General features: G+C 36.5%; 1 long non-coding RNA gene across 1 annotated transcript; it reads right to left on the minus strand.

Annotated features, from left to right (window-relative positions):
* Window positions 1-9261: 9261 nt before the first annotated feature.
* LOC150063463 (uncharacterized) lies at window positions 9262-26152 on the minus strand. The gene is made up of 4 exons (XR_016535428.1): window positions 26050-26152; window positions 19170-19369; window positions 10600-10781; window positions 9262-9364 (listed from the first exon to the last, which is right to left on the minus strand). It is a non-coding gene; the product is annotated as an uncharacterized LOC150063463 (long non-coding RNA).
* Between the last annotated feature and the right edge of the window lie 234 nt (window positions 26153-26386).

A 26386-nucleotide genomic window follows, 5' to 3' on the forward strand; every position in this document is an offset into this window, starting at 1 on the left:
ATCTTTTGATCCAAGTTAAATATGACATTCTTTTTCAAATAAGCTTATCTTATTCCTTCTACCTGCACTCAAAAAATAGAATTTTTAACTTCTATAGCTAATGTTCCCTTGCTTTTGTGCTACCTGTGACATTTACAATCACAAATATATAAATTACAAAGTGAAGGGATTCTAAACACTGAATGACCATGCTTGTGTGGGAATCATTTCAGCTTCACTGCTGCACAGCTCATTTTTATTCTTAAACAGGTGGGGCCTTCCACACAGGAACTCCCTCTGGGACAGAGTGTGCCTCTAGGCCTACAGAGACACTGCAGCAGACTTCCTGTGGGGGTGATGTCCTTTGAGTACAAGGCCACCATTGCTGCAGCAGGGAATTCCTGATCAGGAACTCTTGATAACCTCTCTTTCCTAGACTGATTACTTCATATAGGAGCCTACTTTCTCTGAGTCTGTAGATCCAAAAGAATTTAGAACAATTAAGAAGGAAGTGTTTGGGTGACCTCACATCTTTATTATTTTTGGCGTATGTGAAGAGAACACTTCACTTAGTTTGTGACAAGTGGGCCATCTGCGTGGGCTATAGACAGAGCTAATGACAGTCTTCAGAGTGATCAGATGGCCTATTCCATCCATCTCAAGCTGCTCATAGATTGCTTTTCTCCTTTTGAATCTCTCACTGTGCCATTGTAGAATACCGTTTAAAGGAAAGGCCTGAGACTGCCTTGGGCTATAATCAATGAGTAATGGCTATGTGAACTAGGGAGGAAAAGCAGTAGGATGCCTTACAAGTATTTGCCATCTTTGGGTATAATTGCTGTTTTGTTTCTGAGTATGGTTATATAACTTTTGGAGCTTTGTTTCTTTGCATATTCATACAGATAAAACTATTTTTTTAAACTGAGCTCCACAGATGGTCTTAAAAGTCAAGTGCTTTTAAATCTCATCAGTCTTCATGTTTAAACCAGTGACATACATTTGAGACACACTATTATCAGTTGTGAGTTACCTGATTAAGATTACTAGCCACAGTAATAGTAGCATTATTTGTTAGGATAACCCTCTTAAAATCCAACTTGCTCTAATAGTTGGTACCATATAAGATTATCAATAAAGGATGATCCAGTTAGTTTCCTATCAAAATACAGGGTCTTATTTCTTGTAACTCAAATCTGCGAGCTGGCTATAGGCTAAGAAAATAACATAAATGTTGTTGACTTTTCCCCAGGACCTGTTTTATGTTTTGTATAGCTGAGTATCACAATCCATGTACTAAATATAGTAAAGAAGTCAGGCATGCTCATCTAGACCTTTAATTCTAACATACAAGGGACTGAGGCAGGAGAATCTCCAGTGTGAGATCAGCCTATGCTATACAGTGAGACTTTGTCTGAAGAGAAAAAAAAGAAGAGGAACAATGTAAGAAAATACTCCCTAAGCATTGAAGATTTAGAAGTCTGCTCTTCAGAATGGAGTTATTTGGAATGTCGACAGTGAATATAGTTTTGTGTTTCTTTTTTATTATTATTTTTCAATTGTGCTTTGAGACAATACTTCACAAAATCTAAATCTTTACTTTTCTATGTATATGCATTTCTAATATTTTACATTTCACAAACAAGAAATCATTCCTGTGGCCTTATAATAGAGTGCTTGACTAGTACACACAATGCCCTGGGTTTGATTTCTCAGTACCACATTCACAGAAAAAGCTTGAAGTGGTGCTGCAGCTCAAGTGACAGAGCTTTAGCCTTGAGAAAGCACAAGGACAGTACCCAGACCTCAAGGCTGAGGACTAGCAAGAAAGAAAGGAAGAAAGAAAGAAAGAAAGAAAGAAAGAAAGAAAGAAGGAAAGAAAGAAGGAAAGAGAGAGAGAAAGAGAGAGAGAGAAAGAAAAAATGAAGGAAGAAAGAAAGAAAGAAATCATTTCTTCTACTGTGAGTAAACATGGTCTATACTCAGGCTATTACACTGGAAATATTGTATAAATACAGAAACAGAGGGGTTCACTTGGAAAATTTGACAATTACCTTACCACATCATTTCTATAAACTGATGTCAAAATATCTCAGAAGATCCCCTTCACAGTCACTGTGAAATCTGGGCTAAAAAAAATAAACATTTAGATTAATTCTATGTTTTGATTACTGTTCCACATTTTTTAAATGTGTCAAGAAGTCATTGAAAACTGTGTTTCTACAAAATTCCCTTTCCTTGGGTGATAATACACTTATAATTGCTTACCACTAAATGTATAGCGAGGTTTTTGTTAACAAACTCTGCTTGAAAATCAGCTTTTAGACTGAGTAGTCTGATTTCCATTAGCCAACAACTCATCGAAGCTTCCTGCTGCCACCATGCTGCTTCTATTTAGATTAACATAAAACATTTAAAACTAGAAAATATATTCTTATTTATTCTGTCAATCAACACATATAAAAATTTGAAAGTCTTGTTATATTTCATTAGGACGGCTGTATGCTTAGTCATTTCTATTTTTTGACAATATGCCCAATGTATACTAACATTCAAACATATTTAATAAAATGTTTAGTTGTTCCTTAGGCAATATAACATCATGAATGTCCAATTTTACTATTTATCCACTAGAAACAATGTCTTTGAAGTAATTAGAAAAAAAAAAACACCTCTTTTCATATTGGTTGTGCACTTTAGAAAGTCATGCTGTAAAGACGCAGGTTTCATTCTAGGGTACCACATACATAGAAAAAAGCCGGAAGTGGTGCTGAGGCTCAAGTGGTAGAGCTCTGGCCTTGAGAAAGTTTCAAGCCTTGAGCTCAAGCCCAGGACTGGCAAAAAAATAAAGAAAGTCATACTGTAAGACTCAATTTAAATTTCTTCAATCCATTTTGCTACAATTTATATTTTGTAATTTACTAGAAGTGGTTACTTGAAATTGGACAGGGAAGGGGGGAAAACCAAGAGGGGGGGTTGGGGGGAGGGTAATGGGGACCAAGACATGTGGAAGGGTATCAATGTATGTGAATTAATGCACCTTCTATCTGGCAAATATCATGTAACCCTTTTATTAAATACAATAAAAATATTTTAAAAAGAAATCTAATATACAACAAAAATATAGCATCTTTGAGAAACATATTATATGCACGACCCTGAGAATCAGAATAAAAAAAAAACTGTACTTGAACCATTTCCATCATTGTGATAGTTTAGTGTACAGGTCAAGTTGGTGAAGTTTTCCTCCATGTACCTTGAAATTGGGGGCTTGAATAAACCTTCTAGCTATGTGTCTGTGTATTTAACAGTAAATAATAGTATCTGTCTATGACGATGATGTGAGAATTAAGTAAATAGTTAAAATAGCTTCAAGAATGTAGAGCTTTTTTAAGAATTGGGAAGAAAATATGATATGAAAGGGTTCAATGAATAGGTTGTTTTCCTCAGAAACATGAATGAATGATTCTGTCACAGAATCTGTTTTGTTAAACTGGAAATAGTATAACTTGGGGTATGGTGTTGACAGTTTCAATCTTTATCTTGTCTGTGTATAATAACATCTGCAATCAACCTCTGACACTGATATCGATGGCCATTCATTTTTTCAAAATATCAATCATAGAGTTTGCTGAGATGTTGGATAGAAGGCAAATAAGCTATTATCAAAGACTTTTTTTGAATCATTACAATAATTTCTCAAACAAGGCATGAAATGTATGGGTTTAAAATTGTTTTCAGATATATTGGCTTTTTTCATGTTCATTTATTTATTTATTTTTAATATTCTTTTTTATTGTAATTAACAAAGGGGTTACATTATATTCATATTGGCTTTTTAAAATAGACAATGTAGCATCTAGTTATCTTTTGACTATTGAACCTGGAACAAAGCCAGGAATTCATTCTGAACAAACTAAACCTAGGATAACATGATTATTTGCATTAAATGGAATGCATATTAATGTAATATTAGCTGGTAAAACTTTATTAACAGTTATATAAAAATTAAGTTGGAGACAAAATAATTCAGTTAAAAAGCTAAGTAGGAAGTGGCACTGTGGCTCAAAGTGGTAGAGCACTAGCCTTGAGCTGATGAGGTCAGGGACAGTGCCAGGCCTTGAGTTCAAGCCCCATGACAGAGGGGGGGGGGGAAAGAAGCTAAGTATCAATAGCATTATATTGCCTAAAATGAAAGTAATATTATGCAATGTTAAATACAAAAGAAATCTTAGGTTCCCTTTAGTTCAAACCCATGATTTTAGGTCTTAGTTGTTTGGAATTCCCAGTAGTAAGCCTAAAATACCTAAGGGGAACTACAGATTTTCATATAAAAGCAGATCTCAAGCTTACTGCCCTGGAGTTTGTCTTTTAAAGTATTCCAAATGCTCTCTTTGTTTAAAAGTTCAACATTTTCCCCCACTGAATTAACATTTCCTGGTGATTAAACTGAATGAGGTTATATTTTATACAAGGTAAGTGAAAAACATTACAAGGTCATGTCTGATAAAATACTAAGATGCTAAGTATCTTTTTTGGCTCATTGCCTTTCTGTATTTTTCAAATGATTTATTGTACAGTAACTCAGAGTGATTTGTGTCAGCCAGGATGCAAAGTGAAGAAGCGCTCAGCTGCAAATGAGAGAAAACCGCTAGTAACATGAAAATTTCCCCATAATGAAAATGGGTATAGGATTTTTTTCTTTCTTTTTTCCATATCCTTTTTTTCCACTCTCTTTGTCTTTTTTTTCTGTCTGTAACCTTTCCCTTTTTCATCATGGCCACCTTCTTTCCTTGAAAGAATCTCAACAGATCATATCTTTGCTGCCATTACTTCTTGGGGGCTGAGTTTTTGAAAATACCAGGTTGAACTTCAGGACTGTCAGTCCTAACCTGAGCTCTAAATACCACATCACTGCAAGCATATGGCACACGTTTATGAGGGAGAACATGCTTCCTATATTTATCTTGCTACAGTGATTTTACAGATAAGTCAGAATCATTTTGTGTCTCCACATCACTCTGTCCAATGGCTTGTCTTGTGGGACAAGGGCACATGATGCTTGATTAAAGATTCCTTCTTGATGATAATCCAAGGGGAGTTGGCATTTTATTAAATCTGTAAATAGCATTGTACTCAGCTTCAGTACAGTGACTTACCAAAAGACAGCCTCCTTTTTCTTAGGATCCTCTATTGGTGCTAAAGAGTGAACGGTATCTTTAAGACAATACCAGTGAGAAGAGTCTGATTGCTGACAATATGTCACATGATCAAAAACAAAGTACATGACAAAAATGTCCAAGATCCAAGTAGTTATCTGAATTGTGACTTTTCACTATTCCTGTTATACTGTTCTATTTGTTTTATTTATACCTAAATGTTTATTAGTGCAAAGATACTTCAGGTAATATAAAATAGTCATTTTGCAATTGTGTGTTTTCTAGGGTCATTTGTTCTTTCATAAACCTTCATTCAAGAGATTAAGTAACATTTTAGTAATTTAACCATCTAGTATTTGATCATTTTAAATTTCAATATTTAGTGATATATTTTAAAGCTATGAGAAAAACAGTGTTATCTTTGGCTATTTGTATTGTGGGGCTGACATGAACCACCCTTCAAGAAAACTGATAGATTCTGTGCTTGCAAAGGTCACAGCTGTCTTTAGATTTGTGCTCCTAGCAAAGGAAGAGTTCCTTTGTCCTTGACTTCAGCCTTGCATTCTCTGTGGTGACAGCAAGGATAGGACGCTACAGATGTCATCAGCAGCATAACTAATAATGCCTTCTTCCTCCCATCACTGCTTTGCCATTCTTCTTTCTTTAGCATAATTGCTAGACCTACGTTAACTCTGGTATAAAGTAGTAAAAAATGTATTCTTATAAATATCATAAATCTCTATATCCAGACAAGAGATTAAAAGAATATCTGATCTATTTATTTATATATAAAATTAGTAGAATTATATACAGCTATATGTATCTATTAGAGCAATTAATAGGGTTAGATTTTCACAAAAACAGTAGTGGTGTTATTTCTCTATAAATTTACCACGAGAGTCATAGACTTGACATAATGTTTTCCAAATCGAAACATATTATCTATATATTCATGACATTTTAAATTCTATGAACAATATTGTACAGAAGGAAACTTTTCTGGTGTTCTATGGCACATATAATAGCATAATAAATCTAGAAACAGAAGATTTCTCAATGTAATTACCGAATAAAGTCTTTCTATGAAAGACTCTCAACTATGTTGACTATTTTTTAATCAATTATCAGGGCCTCCCTTAGCACAGCTAAATTGGCCCATAAAATTCATAAATGCAGGATGAAAATAAAGTGAGATATTTTTCATCAGTCAGAAATAGAATGTGTGGAATTATTTGCATCAATAGGGAAATTACTGGTCATAAATGGTTAAGCCAATTTCTTCTTCTATGGCTTCTGGAAAGATTAGAGAAGATGAGGGGAAGAGTGATTACACCTGGTGAGCTCCATCTTCTGAGTGATGTGTCAAAATTGCATGTATAGAAAGCCGACTTTTGTGATCAGTGTCTAGAAACTGGTCATATGTTTTTAGGATTAAACATTGGGCAGCATAAATGCTTTACCTGAAAGATGAGGGAAGATAAAGAGAGAGAGTGGAAAACACATTAATGCTCTACTCATTAATCATAAAGCTTCATAGTCAGAGGAGTACATGTTTCTTCTCTGGGGTGCCATAATAGAACCATGTTACCTTTTCCCCAGAATAATTAGTAGATACATTTTAGCTTATAGAATCAATTGTGCAACAAGGATGAATAGATAGGTTCTTACATAAAATACTCCACAATACTCAGGGGAATAATGTGCATGTTATGCGCATGACCAAAATATTCCTGTTCATACTCATGTCAGGTTTCATTAGTCAAGCTCTGTGACTATAGTTCTTTGATACTGTGATATTAAGTAAATATTAGCACAGTTCAGAATAGAGACAGGACACATAAAGTCTGAGAAGACATACTGTGACTAGAGATGACCTTTGGCATCACACAAACTCAATTTGTATTGTTCTGCTTTGCTTCTCTATTTCTATATTTTGTTTCTCTTAACAAAATAACAAAATCCTAGGATTCTGAAATCTGTTACTAACATTTAAAAAAATGTATCCCAAGTTCCAGATACTTACAAATAGGCACTTTATAAGAACTCCAGAACTATTACCAATTTGGCTTTTTTAACTGGCTTTCCTTCTAAATAAGCCAGCATTCATTTAGTCAAAAGCAAAGTTTCACAATAGCTTAACTGACACTGTGAGCACAATGTGAAAGCATCTGCTTAAAACTCATTACACAGAGAGGCATCATAGCTCTCTGATTTTTCTAATTATTCACCATCATCCATACCATAGATTCTTTTAAATCACACTTCCCTTCACATTTACTAATTGAATGACTATGAGAAAACAAAACAAAAAAAGAAATGAACTCTCTGAAAGCCCTTCTGACGTTTCTTTGAGCCTCCAAGATGCATTTCACAGAGCCAAGACTGTAGTAACCTAAAATAAGACCTGGCAACAGAAGTTTGCCAGCTGTTGCACATTTACCAGCCCAACTACATTTTTCCTCCCTCTAGGCCCAATAGTTATAAAGCGCCAATCTTCACCTTATTTGGATTAACATTTATACTATTCACATAACAGGACCTCTCAAACTTTGGCATGTCCACTTTCCTAATTCCAAAGTGATATGGAAACCAGATATTCCTGACTCCTGCTGTTTTCTTCTGCCTGTGAAATGCTGCTATTGTCTCCCTGGAGAAAAAACTTGAGATCAATCTGTCTGCTTATCAAACTGGTAGATAAAAATCCAATATTAATCTTAGTCCTGAAAAGAAAAAGAAAAAAAAAACACCTTTGATCCCATACTAATGGCACATTCCACTTTTTTCTTTTCAGATCATTTGTTGTTTCTTGTAAAAATATTAAAATACTGCAAAAATGCACCAGGATCCTCTAAATCATCCTATTTTGAGATTCATTGAAAGACTCCTGGGATTCAGAGATGAGACACATCCCAGCCTCGTGGTCAGGACATCCAGTAGCTTACAGCAGAGAAAGACAAGATAGAGCCTTCAAGAATAAATGCATTTGGATTCTTTACTCTCCATGGTAAACAAAAGGCATAGTCCCATCAGCAGTCTGTGTGTCCTGAAAACTCCAATGGAAATTCAACCCACTGGATTTTTTTTTCCTGGTAGTAGTAGGCTGGAATTTATCATGTAGGCACACCTTGTCCAGTGTGTATCAAAATTCTAGAACTGTAGGAAGAAAGTAGGGAATTAGCATGAACAATACTGTGTTACAACCTAGGCATAATGAACTAGCTTCATAAAGTGATGTGGTGGTTTTTTCAATTTACAAAAGGTATTTCAGCTCAAGTAAATTCACTTTAAAACTGCATTTGATGGTGTTATGTATTATGAGTGACATGTATTTGCTATATTATTGTATTATGAGTGATATGTATTTCATTTAGCTCTTGGTCTATAACTTTTGTATGACACTAAAATTTAACAAGTTATGTATTTTTTCATTTATTTATTTTACTGTCCATCTAGATCATGTATTTACTTATAATAAATTAAATGTCTTAATTGAGCTTTTTCCTGCTTTTTCCTGTTTCCCAAATGTCTCCCAATATGTTACCAAATACAGCATTTGGTGTGTTAAGTCATTTAAGATTTCTTTTAAATGCCTCAATCTACCTGAAATTCAAAACCAGTTTTGGACTCAGTAGTACTAGCATTCATTATCAATGAAAAACATCTGTAATGACATCTTCACTGAAGACTTAGACTTATACAGCATTTCTCACTGGTTAGTCCTATAATCTCTGCAGTCAGACTGGATTGACTTTTAGCTTTTCCACTTAAAAGCTGTGTGACCCAGAGGTAAGTTACCTCATACATGATCTGTTTCTCATCTGTAACATGGGAATGCATTGTCCACCTTATGAAGTTGTTACACTATCTGCTGGATTATATTTATGACATGCTTAGACCAGTGTTTGACACAATATAGGTGTATAATAAATATTTTAGAAGTTACAAGGAAAACAAAAATTACTATCCTCTAAATATTTACCGTGTGTTGTGTGTGTGTGTGTGTGTGTGTGTGTGTGTGTGTGTGTGTGTGTGTGTGTGTGTGTGTACTAGTCCTACGGCTTAAACTCAAAGCCTGGGCACTGTCTGTAAGCTGTTTGCTCAAGGTTTGTACATTACTACTTGAGCCATAGCTTCCATTCTGGCTTGTTAGGGGGCAGAATGCAGATGAGACTTTCAGGGACTTTCCTGCTTGGGCTGGCTTGGAACCATGATTCTCACATCTTGGTTTCCTGAATAGGTAGGATTACAGATATGAGTAACTAGCACACAGCAATGTATATCTTTTATTTACGTGAAATAAATCTCTGCAATCTTACTTTCAAGTCATTGAAAAGATTTCTTTTGGAGCTTTGAAATGAAGGTTTCCATGAATAAAATAAATGACAATAGTTGGAAATTAATAAAAGGATTTTAATAGTCATTTTGTATATTATACTACTTTCATTCAACCTATATTACTGTTTTACTTTTATTTCACTTTTAATATGTAATTCTGTGAATGAAATTGACATCTCTTACAATGGTAAATCAAGCAATACTTTAAAAAATAATTTCAATTTTCTGGCAAGCTGGAATTGTTCATTTATTGGTATAATCCCTAAAATCAATTCCCACCTTAAATATAAACTAAAAATTTAACCCTATCCCAATATCTCCTTTAAAAAGGTAAATGTTCGGGCAAGGAGTTTGGCCTAGTGATAAGAGTGCTTGCTGAGCATGCATGAAGACCTGGGTTTGATTCCTCGGTACCACACACATAGAAAAAGCCAGAAATGGTGCTGTGGCTCAAGTGATAAAGTTCTAGCTTTGAGAAAGCCCAAGGACAGTGCTCAGGTCCTGAGCTCAAGCCCAGGACTGGAAAAAAAAGAAGTGAAAATGTAAATGCTCATCTTATGATTTTTGCCAGATGAAGAGAAAAGAAAAACACGCCCCAAGTCTTCCTTTGTGACAGCATCCCTCCTCAGCCACGTGAAGTAAAATTACATATCTGAGAATTTAACATCATCAGTAAGAGAAGCAGCATTGGCCTGGGCCCTGTGGCAAACATTAATTCTTCTACATTCCCATCTTGACAAGGCTTTTAAAACAGTGAGTAACAGAGTTCTAATTCTCATGAGATTTTCTTTTGGGGTCAACTTCTCATAACATTCTAAATAAAGATTTTAGGTCAATTTTTTTCATAAAGTCACCATCCTTAGACTCACAGCAATAAACTACTGGCTTATGAATCTAGAAATAACCCTTCTCTCCTTTACAGATTCCATTTCTGCGGTGTATGGATGTTTCTGCTGATAGGGTACCTTAAGCTCCCATGTCAGTCTCTTTCAGTTTAAACAGAAATGATGAATCAGTGATTCAAACATTTGTTTTAGAAAGTCTGAGTAGGGGCAATAATAGAAAGGAATCCATATTGAATGATTAAACCTAACAGTAGGGGAAAAGACTACAGAGTCTTATTGGTTACCTGTTTTTAAGGATGAGCAATGTCACATCCAACCTTCTTCACATCAGCTTCTATCTCTATGTTCCCATTGTTCAAACCTTGTGTGGACCACTCCCAGGCTCACAGCAGGGCTGCCCTTGTAACATGATGGGTTAATGATAAAATTGTTGGCTAATGAAGTATTTTTTGAAGAATCAGACCTGCTAAAGATATACATATATACATGCATACAAGCTTTTAACTATATCTATATTTATATCACAAGTTTAGTGACCTATTAAGTAACCTGAGCCACCAAGTATTGCTTTCTACATACTACTACATAAGCTAACTTATTAGATGATGGACCCCCTAGTGGGAGAGACACAGATGCAACTGATGCCTTCCCCTGACAATTACTCAAGTATATACTACTTACTGAGCACATTCTGTGCTCATGGGGCTGGGTTTGCCACCTTCTTCAGGTGAGCACACATTCAAGACATGATGAGGCATGGAAGGAAAGCATCAGACATTTTATGAAGACTATACTGAGTCATCAACCTGACCTAGACAGCATTATGAAAGGCCTTTGGACAGACATGCTTGTTTATTTTCTTGCACTGGTGGTCATTGGACATTACCATGCCACATGATCTCCCACGCTGAAGAGTTCTAACCTGTCTAATGCAGGTCCAGTTTTCTAACTTTTCAAATGACAGCAGTGTGATTACTGCCAGCAGCATTAATTCTGTGTGTCCCTTACAGAGAATTTAGTGGCAAATGCATGTTACTTGTATAGCATGCATTTGGTTCGTGTCACCTCTTCTCGTTTGTTCATCTTCTTGACAATTTTGTTTTTACTACTGAAATAAAAATGTACAACTAACTGATTGGTTTTATCACCTTCAACCAAACTTCAAATATGCACTTACATTTAAAGTAAGAATCTAGATGCCAGTCATCTAACATTCATAGTATTTCTGACAGCCCTGAAAGGTGAATAAGGTGATCTCGATTTCATAGGTCCAGAAAGATACATGGCTTTAGAAAGATAAATGGCTTGTCCATGTGTAAGATAGAGAATTGAATTTGCAACCAGACAATCTGACTTATAACCTCATCAGCTGTGTAATTGATGGTGATGGTGCAGGCCTGGTGGCCCCCTCTCTCATAGCTCAGCATGCTTGTTCCCTAGGCAACATTAGGCCCATTCCATAGAGGTAGTAAATAATTAGCCACCAACTCCTTCGCTTGAGATAGTCTCCTGGTGCTAAGCTAGATCCGTATAAGGAAGCCATATCCTAAATCTCATAGGTATAGGTCACCCACGGAAATACTCCTTTGATCAGCTATGACCATATAAGGCAGCAAAATCTCCCAAACCCCACTGGTTACCCCAGACAATAGCCAGGCACTTCTTCTCACATGCAAGTGTGTGAGGAGGGGTCTGCCCGTCCCTTTCCCTGGCAATAAACTTCTTCCTTTGTTCCCTATACCTGGATGTCTGTGTGATTCTTGGCAAAGTCTGCATATTATATAACAGTAATAATGGGCAATAGAATTTCTTCTTACACAAACTACTTGTCTGGTAGAGTTGTAGTTTCAATAAAATGGGATAGTGTAGTATGAAGGACTGGCTCCCATCTTGTTTTCCCCAGGTACATACAGATACCAGGCAAGCCACCCAACAAGCCTAGCTGTAAAATATCCCATTGTGGGCCCAGCTGGGAAACTCCCACCTCCCTTAACCCAATGGCTTTTGCATTAATTTCTCCCCTCAACTTGTTTAGGCCCCATAAAACCCAAATTCCTGTCTCAGCTCAGACGCACAACCTCCAGTCTGGCGGGAAGGTCTGTACCCCTTTACAGATTCTCAATAACCAGTCCTGGCCTCTAAATATTCAAGTCTGGCCTGTTGCTTTTTGTTCTCCATTTTCCTAACATGCTATTCTGGGTATGGTGGCTCAAGCCTGTAATTTTAGCTACTTGGAAAGCAGAGATACAAAGATCGCAGTTCAAGGCCAGAGGGAGCAGGGAAGGAGTAGAGGGAGTTCTCAAGATACAATTTGTACCAGTGGCTGGATGTTGAGACACACATCTCTCATCCCAATGACATAAGTCCAGGTTAACCCTGGTATAAAAAAAGACACTGCCTTAAAAATTATCCATGCAAGCCGGGCACTCATGCCTGTAATCTTAGTTAATCAAGAAGCTGAGATCTGAGGATCATGGTTTGAAGTCAGCCTGAGCAAGAAAGTCTATAAGACTTTTATCTCCAATAAACTAACAAAAGACGTGTGTGTGTGTGTGTGTGTGTGTGTGTGTGTGTGTGTGTGTGTGTGTGTGTGTGTGTATGCCAGAAATGGAAATGTGGCTCAAGTGGTAGAGTGGTAGCTCAGACCCTGAGTTTAAGCTCCAGAAGCAGAATGAAGAGAAGTGAAAGGGGGGGGGAGAGGATATGAGGAGGGAGGCAGAGAGGGAGGGAGGGAGGGAGGGAGGAAAGGAAAGAGGGAAGGAGAAAGGAAATTGCCAATGCAAAAAGAGGATGGAGTGTCAGAATCCTGCGACTGTCGATTTTGGTTACACTAGAGTCTCTTTTTAAATTGCCTCTTCAATTTTCTCAGCCTTATCACTAATTTCATGTTCCTTACTATGGAAGGTGTCTTAATTATGGAAATCTTTCCGTTTTAGGAATCATAGACTAGTGAAAGCAACAGAAAAATTCAAAGACTACTTCTAATGGATTTATCATAATCAAGTCAATTCTCATACCATCACACACCCAGCCCCCTTCTCTCCTCTCACACAGAGTCATTTGGCTTTTCTCATCTGACAAACAGGAATAATGTTTTGTTTCAACCCATGAAAGCAAATTTTGAAGTAACTGAGGATGCATAATTATGCTAAATTAGGATGAAGAAAAATCAAGCTGATGGTCTGTTTCATTATTCCAAGTATTTATTCAATGAATATTCTAGAAGTACATTTAAACTTTTAGGGCATCAGATTAAAACAAGACTGGGATGTACAATGAGTATCTAAAGATTAACAAAAAGAAAGAAAAGGAAAAAGATAGGTGATCCTAGCCAGGCTCAAAATGGAAGATACTAAGCTGATGAATTACTCCAAAATAAATAAAAACAAACACAATCAAGAACACATTCAAGTGCCCAATTTTTCATTAAAAATGAGTCCATTTGTCCCATTTTCTGTTTTTAAGTGATGGCGGAATATAATTTTGTATTCACTTTGCATAGCAACAGATCCTAAGTCCTTGGTAAGATAAGCATTCTGACAATTCAGTGTGCTTTATATTCTTTTGGTTGCTGGAAGATGAAGCCAGCCAGCCATGTTCCCAACCTTCTGTGACTGCCCCCTTTTTTCCTCTTCTTCCCAACAATGGTCATCAGATTTATGCAGTTCCCCAGCTTGAAAAGGGCTCTTATCACTGCTTGCTGATCTTTGTTCCAACCCCAGGACAATGAGGGTTCATCCAAAAGCACAGCTTCCTCTCTGTTATTGACAGGAAACCCAGCCCCCAAGGTCTCACGCAGTGTCTAGTGGAGTAGCAGCTGGAGACCAGAGGAGAAAAACAACTTCTGAACCTGCTGTTGGAGCAATAAAGTATGGGGTGATGAGATGTGAAAGCTAATGAGGAACTTTAGACAATATTTAGTATTACCTTTGCCTTACCTAAGCTGTGGAAGGAACTGTGATTCTTCACAGAAGAATTTGAAAACAACAAAAAATAAATAAATATCTCTTAGGCTAAGACAGCTTGGTAAAAAACTTCCATGTGAAGACATATAGTTAGGCTCCGTGACAGAACAATTAAAGGTATTTAAATAGATTAGCTCTTGTGAATGATTTGCTAAAAATGTTTTTTTGTTGTTGCGTGCGTGCGTGTGTGTGTGTGTGTGTGTGTGCCATTCCTGGGCTTGAGCACAGGGCCTGAGCACTCTCCTTGGACTTTCTCAAGCTCTACCACTTGAGCCTCAGCACCACTTCCGGCTTTTTTCTATATATGTGGTACCCCAAACACTCTACCACTAGGCCAAACTCCTGGCCCCTGAAAATGTGTTTTTGAACACTCATACATTCTAATGTTCAGTTACAGAGGACTAAGTTAAATCTCATTTTTAAAAATGTAGACCCAGAAATAATTAAAATGAAAACCATTAACAATTAATACAATTGAAGATTGCTTTGAATATTTCATTTTTATGTATCACTTCATCTATATTGCTTAAAAGCAACATGGTAGTGATGAAACCTGTTTGGAGTCACTGAAGGGGGGCAATGAACCACATTGAGGTTCCGAAAGCCCAGGGACAACACAGATAGAAATGTCTTCTAGGTAGTTAGGGATTTGGACCTAGTGTTCTCTAGAAAGTTCAGTGACTAAGATGAGGGGGAAATGCCAGGGAAGAAAAAAGATTAAAAAAAACTGTAAAAAAATGTTAAGAATGTCTTTATTTAGAAGGGGAAACGACAAGAAAAAAAATAATTTTACTGGATACATATCCAGTTGTAAAGAAAAATGGAAAGAATACAATAAGCCTATGGGACAAGAGAGGAACAAGAAACTCAGATGATGCAGTGTTTTAATAAGAGACAAAAAGCATTTCTAAGCAGGTAACTAAAAAGTATCAAATTAGCAGTGTTTTGACATTTGACAAAACAGTTTTAGTAGACTAAAGAGGGCTGCCAGACTGTCAGAAGAACTGGATTGCATATAAGAAAGTGGGAAGGCAGAGTTGGAAATAGAAGCTAATCCTATTTTAGCAGGAATTGCAAGGAAAGTAAGAGGCAAAAGTTTGGTGGGAAAAAGCTAAAAGACTTCATCTTTCTTGCTGCTATAAAGGGAGAACTCAGATGATAAAAACTAGACACAAAGCTATAAGTTAGAGATAAAGTAGGTAATAGGCCCTTTGTGAGTAAGGAAATAAAATGGAACAAAAAAAAAAGAAATCTGTAAGAAAAATTAAAATTCCAAGGAGCTCAAAACTCAAGAGTGAGTCTGTTAGGCTAGCCACACCAGTCAGCGGTTAGGAATTCCCTGGTTTAAAACAGTTCTGGCTTTGAACCCTGGATCCAAGTAGCATGCATATTTGTTTGCTTTGCCTTTGGTTAGAGTTTGTATATCCTGTGGTAAGCCAAAGGAATCCTTGCCCTCTCCTGTCCTCTTTTGCCTCCTCCCTCCTCACCCTATTCTCAGCCTACCTTGCCCTCCCTCCCTTCTCCCTCCTCTGTCTCCTTATCTTTTTTTTTTCTCCTCAAACTGAATTTATCATTTTAAAAGTGAGATATGGCCGGGTGCAGTGGCTCACACCTGTAATACTAGCTACTCATGATGCAGAGATCTGAGCACTGCAGTTTAAAGTCACCCCGGACACTAAAGTCCATTTGACTCATCTCCAATTAACCACCAGAAAACCAGAAGTGGGGCTGTGGCTCCCGGGGTACTGTGGTAGACTTGAACTGAAGAGCTGAGGGACTATACCCAGGCCCAGAGTTCAAGCCCCATGACCAACCAAAAAAAACAAAAAAAAAATGAGATATGTGGGTAAGTTTGTGAATATATGTAAATATATATGTGAATGAGACACGAATTCTTTTTGTTTGCCCTCAACAAATTAACATGATCAAAACAAGCCAGACAAATATCACTGTCAATCCAGGAGGGATTTGTTCTGTGCAAATAAGAGCCAGATTTCTAAAAATGTTCAGTGGAAATAGAGATAAAGCTTGATTACAGAAAACCTGCTTGGTGGTCCAGTTTCCTGGGTCAACCAATTAGCCCAAACATTTAGGGATTTGTGAATGGTCAAAAGCTACAGAGGCAATCTGCTTACTCACTGGAAGAGAGAATGCTTCCCATATTTAAACCAAAGTTCAAGTGGCATTAACAGGATCTTTGTTCAACAATGGACACCAGTCTTGGTGTGCAATAATATATGTGAGAAATAAACTTTTTCCTTAGCAGTAACCCATGCTTTGCTTTATAATCTTGTTGTCTAGGCATGTTTGCTTTCCTCAGCTTCCAGACCCTTCTCTGCTTTCTCTGCTCATTAAAAATCTTCCCCTACTTAAAATCCAAATTCTATCCTTTAAAGTCCAAATATGTAATCCTTCCCTGAATTTTTAGGAACTTTGTGTTCAGAATAAGCAGTAGAATTGTGAAACAATGATTATATTACATTTCATTGGCTTCTTTCTTGTTATCCAAGGCATAGTCCATACATTAAAAAAATTAGATAGCATTTTTATCATTCACTGGTGTTACTCATATATTAGCTCTTACTGATACACTATAAGATACATGAATGCTAGATTTGGTTCTATTCATAAATATGTACTTAGAACTTTGAACAACGACTAACAAATAATTATCACTCAGAATAGATTCAATGGATTCATGGATAAATTCACCATCACAATTAAAAGAAAAGAAAGAAAAAGAAGAAAGGATGAAGGACAATACAGAATCTGAAGAGAATTAAAAAAGAATATTCACAAAGAGGGGACAGCAAAAGAATGCACATTAGAGATAGAGGAAGGATTAGAGGACACAAGTGGAAATCAGGAAATAATCTCATTTGTCTGAGGAAAGTGATAGCCACTGAGCAAAAATAGATGCCAGATGCTTTTGTAATCACTAGTATGAGCAAGTTTTTCACTCTGAGCTCTCAATGCTATAGCTTGTGCATTACTTACTAGAAGTTTACTGCTGCCATTAAAAACTACCACAAATTGAGTAGTTTAAAGCCACTCATATTTATTATCTTGCAGTTCTGAAATGCAGATGCCTAAAACAGATTTTTATAGAACAAAAGTTTAGGGAACAGCAGAGCTGCATACTTTCCAGAGGCTCTAAAGGAGAGTTCTTGTCTTACTCTTTCCCAGCAATAGAAGTTAACTGTATTCTTGAGCCACTAGCCCTCTTCACCTTCACCAAGTAATCAGATCTGACTGCCTCTGCCTTTGTAAGTCACATCTCCTTCTCTGATCTTGACTCTTGCTCTGCACTTTCATTTATTAAGGGAAAAAAAAAACACGTTGAGGCTGGGCACGATGACTTAAGACTAGTTCCTACTTAAGACTAGTTTCTTGGTTTTCAGAACGCTGGAGGAATATTGTTGGAGATCAGACTGAATAAAAAAGTTGGGGAGAGTCCATCTCAACAATTAACTGGGCACAGTGGCCTATGCCTGACACCTAAGCTACATGAGGAAACACAAATAGGATAGTTATGGTCCAGGCCGTCCTGGTAATAAAGCAAGACCCTATCTTACAAAACAATGCAAAGAAGACTGATAGAATGTCTCAAGTAGCTAACTGCCTGTCTAGCAAGCAGAACTTGATTATAAACTGCTATACTACAACTTGGGGCCAGTGGCTCAATTTGTTCTTACTTAGCACATGGTGAGGTCTTTGGTTCAAATTACACACAGCACACACACTTATAACCCCTAACAATTGGATTTAATAGTTAGAGATTTGTCTATCAATTTGTCTGGGCCATAGTGTCTAGATATTTGGTCAAGTATTTTATTGTGGATATTTTTATGAAATAGAAATAATCAGTAAGCTTCAAACAAAATAAGTTATTCTGCATGAGATAAGTGAGCACATTGCATCTGTTGAAGGTTTTAATAGAAAAGTTGACTTCTGCAGACCGGGCAAGAACTTGTGACCACATTTGGACTTGAGGAGCTGCTGTTCCTGGGTCTCTAACCTACTGCTCTGCCCCCAGGTTTTGGACTGAATAAGCTTCCACAGTTTTATGCATCAATTCTGTAAATCTTCAACTTCATCTAGATGTGCAAACACACACACACACACACACACACACACACACACGCACACACACACATCTAATTGGTTCAACTTTCCTGAGAAACCCTACTAACTCATTGGGTTTTCACTCCATGGTAAGATGCTTAACTAAATGTCATCTGCAAAATCCCTTTTGCCATGAGAGGAACACATGATTTCCTGCAGCACATGCACATGGGTGATGGGGTCATGACTGCCACGCAGCACTACACCCTTATCAGTGAACATTTGAGCAAGTAGCCCTTTTTTGTTGTTGTTGTTTTTACAATATAACTTAACCTATGCTCCTCAGACTAGTGAAAGACAGGATGTAGAAGAAGAATGACACCAGACTTCTCACAAAAATTAAGCTTTAAATGACTGTGAGCCTGATGCAACATTTTCAATTTTCCTTAAATTTACCATTTCTATAATACTGAAGGAGGGAAAGCAAGGTCCTGAAATTTACAAGTCTCAAATAGTTTCAGAAAAAGCCTCAAGGATGTCTTTTATTTTGTGCTATTTAGGAAGTTTTACAAATGTCACAGGTATCACCCGTCAGTTCTGTACTGCTTGCACCCAGAGACCTTACAGAGACAAATTATCTAAAAATAAACCTAATGATGAAAAATGAGTATTCTAAATAATATGCTGTAATTTACATCATAAAACTGTAACTGTTTCATACGCTGTATTATTTTCCACTTTTATCCCTAGGAGAAGTACTGGAACTCTTACATAAAACAATTCCTCAGGTAGAGAGTAGCTATTGCTTCACGTATGGTACTTACAGAATCTGAACGTTCACTCCCCTTTAATGGTGATTCTATCTTTCCACATTTTTTCATATTTCTCAGTGGAAAGTGGAAAATCTCTGATCTATGACATCTGTTTGTCTCATCCAGTAGTACATTCCAGTCTTTGCAACAGAAGACTCATGACAACACTCCAATAAAATTCCTGAGATTGTCAGGACACAGGACACAGGATACTTGTGAAAAAGATTAAGATAAGATTTTTCATAGTTAAATTCCTTACTCACACACCCTCTCTCAAAGCACTGCTGGTTGCAATAACAGATTTCAGGTGAAATTGGAAAATACCACACAGAGAGTAGTTTCAATGATTTCTTCCATAAACAGGCAGTTTTCTGTTTTGGAATCCCTGACTCACTCAGTTTGTGGGATAGAAGTCTGGACTTGCATTTGCATTCATTTAAATCAAAATTAGCAATTCTAGTACTGCCAAGAAAAAAAAAAGTCTCTAAATCAAAATTAGCTGGTAGCAAGTCTATCCAACTTGGTACATTCCACAAAGAATTGATAGCCAGACTACCAGAAAACTCTGTCCATGTTGAATTCACAGTAATGAATGTTTGTGTTGAACACAAAGAGGGTCACAGCAAAAATATGTATGATTTGACTACTCCAGTCTTCATGATGGTTGAGGAGCTGCATTCTAAGTGAAAAGACCTTATGAAATATTACTATCTGAACATTCACTAATGTCCGTGTTACAGGTAAGAGTTTGAAACTATCATCTCACAACTGTTGTATACATTACATCCCATTACTTGATCTGATCCTCAGATGGAGGCACTGAAATAGAAGGGTTAAAATAATAATAATAATAATAATAATAATAATAATAATAATCTAGAAAGCCTAGAACCAGAATATAAACTCTATCTGATGTGTGCTCACACACTGGGCCTGCAACATTTGTAGCAAGAAGTTCTTGTTATTTTATCTAGGGAGCACTTTTGACTGCAAAAAAGGCTTTTCTAGGGGATGTGGGATAGATTCCCAGAGGTCTCTATCTAGAGTCAGTCATCCTCCAAGAACAACTTTGTAAGATGGTTGCCTAAATTTGGGTGGGCTTGTTTGTTCCAAACCAGAACCAATTTACTGGTTCACTTGATGATGGATCTAGATCTTGGACTCATTAGCATGATGCTTTCATGAAATAAACTGGAAAGCCATAGTCATTGTTATAAATAATCCCTCTAATTGTCTGAAGCCACATGCTGCAAAGGAAATGAATAGTTAATTAAAAACAGAGAAGTTATTTTCTATATGGTATATGAGATGAAAAGTTTCAGTTACATTTTCCTTTTTAATTTTCCTGGAACTGTAAATTTTCCAGTGTTACTAAATATACTGAGTTTTCAACAGTCACATTATATTGCCTTCAAATGATTCTAATTCCTTAAACTGCCTAACATATATTCTCATAGTTTGCTCTGAGATCAACACTACAGAATAGAAGGAAGTTCTCTGCATTTCACAAATATTACTCTCCTCTGAATAATAAGATTTCCCACAGAAATATCAGTGGCAAGTTTTCTTAATACTAGATCAAAGGACTCGATTAAAAATAACGCAAGATTGTCTTTAAAAATTGTTGATGATTTCTCATAAATACACACAACTTGGCAAGGCTCAGTGACTGTAACCTATAATCCCAACTACTTGGCAAACAGAGATAAGATGCTCCCAGCCCAAGGCTGGCCTAAGGTAAAAGTGTGAGATCCTGTTTAACAAATAGCTAAGGTAAAAAAGGGCTACCGATTGAAGTGCTAGAACACTTGCCTGATAAGTATGAGGCTCTGAATTCGAATACTCACACTACCAGAAAAAAATAAATAAAAGACTAGAAGTATCCAAGGGATGCACTTCCACACACCCAACTGCTTTTATTTCCCACGAAAATGGAACAATGACTTGCAACGTAATTTCTTTCATTACACTTCATTCTATAATTTTCCAGGCTTATCTTATATTTGGGGAGACATAAACAAAGCAGTAAACATTCAAGAACACACAGCTCCTCTCCTGATTTGAGCATGCATGTCCTTGCTGACCAGTGAAGTATAGAGGAACCATTTTAGTCCCTGTGTGCACTTGGCTTGGTTTGTAACCAAATTTCCATTCCTCTATCTTGGTTATTTTCTTTGCCCTCCATTTAGCTATCTAGCAATGAAAAGCTGCCTCATTTTTATTTGTTATTATTGGCCTAAAAGCCTTTACTTTATCAACTCTCCTCAGTTTATTGGCTCATATTCATTCTGTTTAGTCTAACAAATGTCTCTAGTTTAGTATTGTTCTACAATTATTTTATAATTAATAGGGTCATTATTTAAATCTTTATATAGAGAATGAGTTTATAGATGACATTATCCCAAGGAAGACTCATTAAGCTTTGGTTCCATGTGAGCCAGAGCAACAGAAATTTACCCTTTTCTCCTATGTTCCCATGCTAAAACCAAATAGTGATAAATTAAACCATTTCTTAGCCTTAGTTATCACCACTTGGGAGCTGACATTATTATGGTAAGACAATTAAGCTGTAAGGCTTCTCTCCAGGCAACAGTCTCTTTCCATCTCACTGTCAATCTCTATGTGCCATGTACATTTAGTGTGCTTAAATGACAGAATAACTTCAACAAGTTTTTAAAGAAAACTTAGCCAGGCACCAGTGGCTGTCACCTATAACTCCAGTTGTGCAGAAGGCTGAGGACTAAAGCTCAAAGCCAGTCAGGGCAGAAAACTCCAAAATACATCATCTCCAATTAACAAAAAGTGTAGTTGGAGGTGTGGGTCAAGTGTGCAAACTATAAATAAGCACATTATGCAGGCTCAAGGCCCTCATTTCAAATCCTAGGATATGTAAAAGAAAGATGAAAAAGAAGGAGAAGGAGAAGGAAAAGCAAATGAGGAAAAGCAGAGGGAGAGGGAGAAGAAGAGGAAGTAGGGAAGGAGGAAGAGAAAGGGAAGGGATAAGGAGAGGATGCGGGAGAAGAGAATTAGAGAGGAGAGGGGAGGAAAGAAGGGAGGGAAGGGAAAGGGAGAACAGGAGGGCAGAGGAGAGGGAAGGGGAGGGGAGGGAAAAGAATAACAGCCAGCATATTTTTAAGTATTAGAAACTTAATCATTCCAGAGTCAAGTTTTAGTAATATAAAACAACTTCTTTGTGCATCAGTTTATGAACTGTCTCTGACAGACACAGAATCTCACTAAATAAGGGGCAATTCTTCAAAGCTACAAAGGAAAAATGGTATCTTTTTTATTTTTTATTGTAATTAATAGAAGGGTTACAGTTAATTCACCAGATAGAAGGTGCATTATTTCACACATATTGATACCCCTTCTCATGTTTTGTCCCCATTTCCCCTTCCCCCACCCCCCCCATCTTGTTTTCTCCCTTTCCCTATCCTATTTCAAATAAACAAATAAACATATATACAATATACCAGATAACAAGAGTTTCTCTTTTATAACCCTGCCTTTTCTACCTAGTCCCTACCGCATACCAATGCAGAAATGACCTAAACTCAAGTTTTTGACCCAAGTTTAGTGGTGATTTTTAGGATAGTGTATTGACTATATAAATAGAGCATAAACAACAGGAATTAATATCTGCAGGCATTCTTTTTCAATAATTACATGTATGTTTACATGTTTAGTGAGATGCTTGTAACTTTCCTGACTCTTAGTCCTATCTTTCTTCTACCCTGCAAAGTTTCTGTTGTCAGCACATTTTCATTAGTGAAATATCTTCCATAAAAAACAACACCCCTGCCCTGTAGGAAACAATAGCAAATAAAGTTGGATATTTCAAGAATCCTAGGCCAAAGACCTACTTACCCTGGACCAGTCATAGAATGAAAGACCCAAAGCCAACTAGAAAGAAGAAAATTCTGAAACAAGATACTGCCCAAGATTCAGTAGAGGAGAGATGTCAATCAGGAATACCTCACAAAATAAATACAAGTTAGAATCAACTTTTTAAAGGTTCTTGACTGTATTATTAGAAAGCTTCAGTTACTTTTAAGTCTGTCTTACTATTAAATATAACCAAACATTTTATTTATATAATTTTTGATATTTATTGAGGAGCAACTAAAATAGTATCTTAGTAAGCTAACTTTATGAGAAATGAGCAGCGAGTATATCATTGTTTTGTTTGTTTTTATTTCTCAAGGAAGTTATTTTACTTTAGATACTTTCTGCCTATAGTAAAAATTTCCAAAAAATAGGCTGATAATATTTCCAATACTAAGATGCAAAAACCCAATTGGCCACACAAGATGAAGTGGCTCATGCCTAAAATTTCACTACTTTAAACTTGGGATAAATATCCCTAGTTTATAATATATACACTGAAAGATCTTTAAAGATAAAGCTTCAGGATAAAAAAATATTGAACTACTAGAGACTAAACAACAGTAAAAAAAAATCCAATCAAATACAATTTTAAAGATTACTATCCACTTGGCATAGCCTGACTTGGTACATATCATTAAAAAATAACAATTTATGTCATTATTTTAGTTCAGCTTTATAAAACGTATGCTAGGTATCAGACATAGTGATCTTATAAAAATATATTTCATTATTTTCTTCCTTTACTAAATAAAAAGAATTGAAAACGCATATGAATTGACTTGTTGGATTTAGTTAACTTAGCTGATAAAATGCAAATCAACACTCAAACCTATACGGATCAGATTCCATAATGGGAAACCTGTGACACACCATTCTTTCTTTACAACACATCTAAGAGAAAATAAAGAAAGAGCAGAGTTGGGTAAAGCAGGAAGGATAAGAGTACTGGGGAACATTGGACTACTTTTGCTCTTTGTGACCGTAATAACAATTAGAAGCTTTGTTTAGGGCCCGGGAGCATAGCCTAGTGAAGATTATCTGCCTAGCAAGCACAAAGCTCTGAATTTGATTCTTGGTACCACATACACATGAAAAGCCAGAAGTGGTGCTGTGGCTCAAGTGGTAGAGCACTAGCCTTGAGAAAGCCTAGGACAGTGCTCAGACTCTGAGTTCAAACCCCAGTACTGGGAAAAACAAACCTCAGTAACAACAACAAAAAGCATTGTTTATAGTAGGAACTTTTCTTTAAGGATAACAAGGACATCTTTTCACTGTACTCAAACATTATTTTTTTAAGGAAATGTAATTTTTTTATTATAATTAATTGCAGGGCTACATTATATTCACCAAATAGATGGTGCATTACTTAACAATCATTGCTACCCCTTCTCATGTCAAACATTATTTTTTGTGACTATTTAGTGTTCTACTATATAGATATAGTATAATTACTTTAGTATATAGTCATTATCATAGTTTCATACAGAGACTGAAACAAGTTTGCCCAACTCTATCTCTTCTGTTACCCAAGAACACAACTGGAATGTATTTCTGAGGTCCCCCTACTGATGAGAGATCATAGATTGTGTCTATCCAAGAAAACACACACAGAAGTGATCCCTGTACTTACAAGATCAGCACAGAACCCATTCTGTGTGACTTTCACAGCCCTCTTCCCATGTAGGTGACTTAAAAGTAGGTGTCCTCTGAGGATTTCAAGACATCCTGAACTGTAGTTTCATAAAGTAAAAGATATCTGGGCTCTGAATAATTGTTCATGTACATTAAACAGAATTTACACTTAGATACTGTGTAGACACTTTCCTATATGTTGTGCTTGATCTTTTGTGTTTGTTAAATAAGCCAATGCTATTGTTGTTTGTTCTAAATAACACATGAACAACACCTTCAAGAAGCTTTTTGTGGTTGAGGCTGTGCAAATACCAATTATTTAGTTAGCATACAATAAAACATACTCTTAAAAGTCAAATTTCTAACTAAGGGAAATAAAAATCTTAGTTTTAAAAATTGTTTTCCAGCAAGCTTCGTATATTACTTTGTATAACTTCCTCTACCAACAAATTAAGCATTTCTTTAAGAACTCACTTCATCACGAATTAGCAGTACTTTCTAATTCAAGTAAAGAATTTTTAAGACACCGTCTCTCAGATCCTATATCACTTCTTCTAATTATTTATTGCTTTAAAGTTATATAGCACATGTATCCTTCATTATAAAATATGAGGAAATGCAAGTATAAATGATGAACAAATCTGATTTCATATGTGTTTCCTTTCTGTAGTTTCTATTGGCTCAAAGAAAACACAAGCTTTAGTTTAATCAAAGGCGAGAGTGAAATTTAAGAGGACACAGTAGAATGTGTAATACTAGAGAAGCGATAAATGTACTTGCTATTTGTTTAGTTTTCCTTTGGAAACTGCTGTATCTCTGCTCCTCATTTGATAGAGCCTAAAAATTTTCCAGCTGTGTTGAACAAAATTCTCCCTGTGGGAGCAGCAGCAAGTCATGGTAGACCACAGAAACCAATGAAAATACCACCTCCTATTTGTGGCAGATCACATTTCCCCATTTGACAGATGGAACCTTTGGAGAAGAATATTAATAACCACTGACAGCAGTCATTTAGGAGAACATTCAATATTTTACACTCAGATACTTTACTTAAATCCCAAAAGAAGCTTTTCTTCAGACTGAGATTCTATCTATCTATTTATCTTCTGTTAATCTACTTGTTCATCTGTCTATTGTCTATCATCTATTACTACCTATCTAGCTATTTACTTAGCTAAGTAGACAAGATTTAATCTATAGAACTTCCAGATGTTAGTTACCTTTCTATGACTGCAGTAGATAATGCATTTATAAACAGAAAAGATTTAGCTAGAACTACTGACTCACACCGGAAATTCTAGCTACTCAGGAGGCTGAGATCTGGGGATCCTGCTTTGAAGCCAGCTGAGGCAGGAAAGTTTGTGACTCTTACCTCAAATAAACTCCTCAGAAAACATCAGAAATGTCACTGTGGTTCAAGTGGTAGAGCACTAGGCTCGAGCACAGAGGCTCAGAGACAGAGTCCAGGCCATGAGTTCAAGCCTTAGGATTGGCAGAGAGAAAGACAGAGACAGAGAGAGACAGGGAAAGAGATACAGAGACAGAGTCAAAGACAGAGTCAGAGACAGAGACAGAGAGAGAGACAGAGACACAGAAACAGAGAGAGACAGAGAGACAGAAAGAGAGGGACAGAGAAAGATGGGGGAAAGAGAGATGGACAAAGAGACAGTGTTTAGGTAGGAAGTTTCAGTCCATGATCGCTATTGAAT

Source organism: Megascapheus bottae, chromosome 5 (genome assembly GCF_031878675.1).
Source record: "Megascapheus bottae isolate mThoBot1 chromosome 5, mThoBot2.hap1, whole genome shotgun sequence".
Lineage (NCBI taxonomy): Eukaryota > Metazoa > Chordata > Mammalia > Rodentia > Geomyidae > Megascapheus > Megascapheus bottae.